Genomic DNA, 2862 nt, shown 5'->3' on the forward strand with positions numbered 1-2862 from the left:
CTGATTAGCAGGGTATAGTGCATATGTTGGTTTTAGTATCCAGTCTAATTTGTTGTTGATCGCCATTAACGACATTCTCTTTCGAAAGGTTTTATGATTCCAAAACCGGACGAAACCCGGATTCAGGAGATGATTTGGGGCAAGTAAGATGGTTAAAATAACCTACGAATCATGCATAACAAATACACGAACCTATGCTAGCATGGCAAGTTCTAAATCTCTATATTCATTGTCGCTTCAATAGAGATTAACACGCTATCTTATATGTTAGCTACATACATAAGACGAATAAGCACAACCAATACTAGGATATCAATCAAACCACACACCAAGATTTTAAAACAAATTAACTATAGAAATCCATAAGCAAATCCGCTAGAATCCCACAATAACGATTAGTTCATAACCAAACTCATCGTCACCATGGGTTCCAATGAAAACATGATAATAAACAATATAAGAGTACTAGGGTTCAAGTCAAATTGAAAACAAGCATCCAAAGTATCAACTATATTGAAGAATATAAAAGTCTTCTTCTCCGTAGCCGTCTTGTGCTCTCTAGGTCTTCTTATTGCTCTCCCTGGTCTCCTTGTTGTTAAAAACGTCTTATTTAGTGTTAGGAAATGAATAACACACAGAGGGGGGCGGGGGTAAATGTGTTTTACTGTTTTTATGCTTTTCTTGAACTTTTTATGGTTGAATAAAGTAAATTAATTCTTGTAGTGAAATGTGTTACTGTAGAAATTAAACATACAATAATGAAGAACACAGATCTTTTCAAAACTCACTTAATTTTATATTAAAAATTAAGAATGTTTTGCTACAAAATTTCTAGGCTCTTTGTTGATAAAGAGCTTAGCTTCTACTTGAGAGTGTTAAAAGATTTTTTTTGGTCTAAATTGTTACACCTGACTTAAGGACCATTGTTAACTTTTTAATTTAGTTAACTGATGGTTTACACAGTGTACAATAAGACATGCTATTAACTTTAGTAAACTGTCACTTGTCATTTCCATTTTAGGAAAAGTGTATCTTCCATTTCTTGCTTAGCATATCTTAGCATCTTGTGTTTACTTTGATCTTCCTTTGTCAGTTAATCTTCACCATTGATCTTGCACATCCTTCAACCTGCTTTTGTAGACTTGTCAATCTAGCTGTTTGGATTGTTTGTTGATTGTAGATCTTGGATATTGAACTGGTCTGCAATTTTTTACTTTGAGATTTTACCTCGAGATCTCCATTTGGTCTATAGAGAACTTGAAATCTCGATAAGTATGTTGGCTTATCGAGATCTCTAATACTCCATAGTAAATTTGACTTGTAGAGGTCTCTGAGTTCTCTATAAGAGAATTTGGCTTGTCGAGATCTCTAGTCTTCATATCTTCACTTTGACTTATCGATATCTCTGAGTTCTCTAGTGGCTTATTGACTTGTCGATAACTCAGAGTTCTCTAGTCAAATTTGACTTGTCGATAACTCAGAGTTCTCTATTACATTTTGGCTTATCGATATCTCTGAGTTCTCTAGTGGAATTTGACTTATCGATAACTCAGAGCTCTCTAATGAATGTTAACTTGTCGATAACTCTGAGTTCTCTAGTGAAGAAATGACTTGTCGATATCTCCAATCTTCATGTCTTCAATTTGGCTTGTCGATATCTCTGTGAGTTCTCTATAAGCTTTTCTGTCTTCTCGATAAGTCATTTGGAGTTCTCGAATGACTTCTCTATAACGCTAAATCTGTGACTTGTAGAGATCTTGACTTAGAATATTTTTATCCAAACAGATTTATTCAACTCCAAGCTTCTTCAAAATTCTTCTGAGGCATGATCTTCTTCCAGATAGAATCCTTAGGCTTGATATTGTTTAAACAAAAAGACTCCAGTCTGCTCTTTTACATTTTTATAGACTTCAAATGTTATAAGTACAAATGCAAACTAAGTTTACAATACAACTTACTTAGGGTTGTCAATTTGACTTAGTCTTGTTAAAGTACAGGCATGTGTTGCACAACAATCTCCCCCAATTTGTGAGAAGATTGCTTAACACAAATTCATGCCTGTTAACAAGACTAACCCCAAGTTAAAAAAATATGGAAAATGAAATCAATTCATAAATCTTGATAGAATTACAACTTTTATACAACATGAGATTTATAAAGTTCAATCGTTACAAGTATCAGGTAAAGACAGTTTTTGTATCCGCTTCTTCCCTAAGAACATCCTTCAAATGATCAAGAATTTCCAGTTCTTCTATAATAGGTGTTCAACTTAGAGCTTCTACAAGTTTTTGTCTTGCAACCTTTGGATAACCACTTTCAAGTAAATCAATCCTAAATTTTGAGAATCCACCAACTTTGATGTTTAGGAATTTCCCATCTTTGGAGATTCTGCTCATCCCTTTGGCCTTGAGCTCTTCTGCTCTTTTTATGTACATCTCTATTTCTTCATCATACTTCCTCCTTCTCTCTTCAGATTCAATGTCATTTCTTTTTCTTGTTTCTTCCCTTTCAATCAACCATTCAGCTATAACTGATCTCCATGCCCTTGTGGAAGTATCCTTGTCCTTTAGCAAACTTATTATTCTCTTAATTTCTGTGGGAGAAAGAGAATCCATTAAATCACTACCAAAAAAGGTGAAAGACCCATCTTCATAGAAAATTCTAACTTCCCTAAGAGATACAACCCAGACTCTGACTATTTCCTCAGCAAGTTATTGAAAATGATCTTCATCTGAGATGCACCAGTTCAAAGGTAGAAATTCAGATTGCTTGAAACAGTTCCAGATGGCCCTTTCAGTGACTTCTCCTTTCTTTGTAAGCTTGACTTTCTTAGGCTTTCTCCCAACATATTTGATATTGACT

Source organism: Apium graveolens, chromosome 10, assembly GCF_009905375.1.
Source record: "Apium graveolens cultivar Ventura chromosome 10, ASM990537v1, whole genome shotgun sequence".
Classification (NCBI taxonomy): Eukaryota; Viridiplantae; Streptophyta; class Magnoliopsida; order Apiales; family Apiaceae; genus Apium; species Apium graveolens.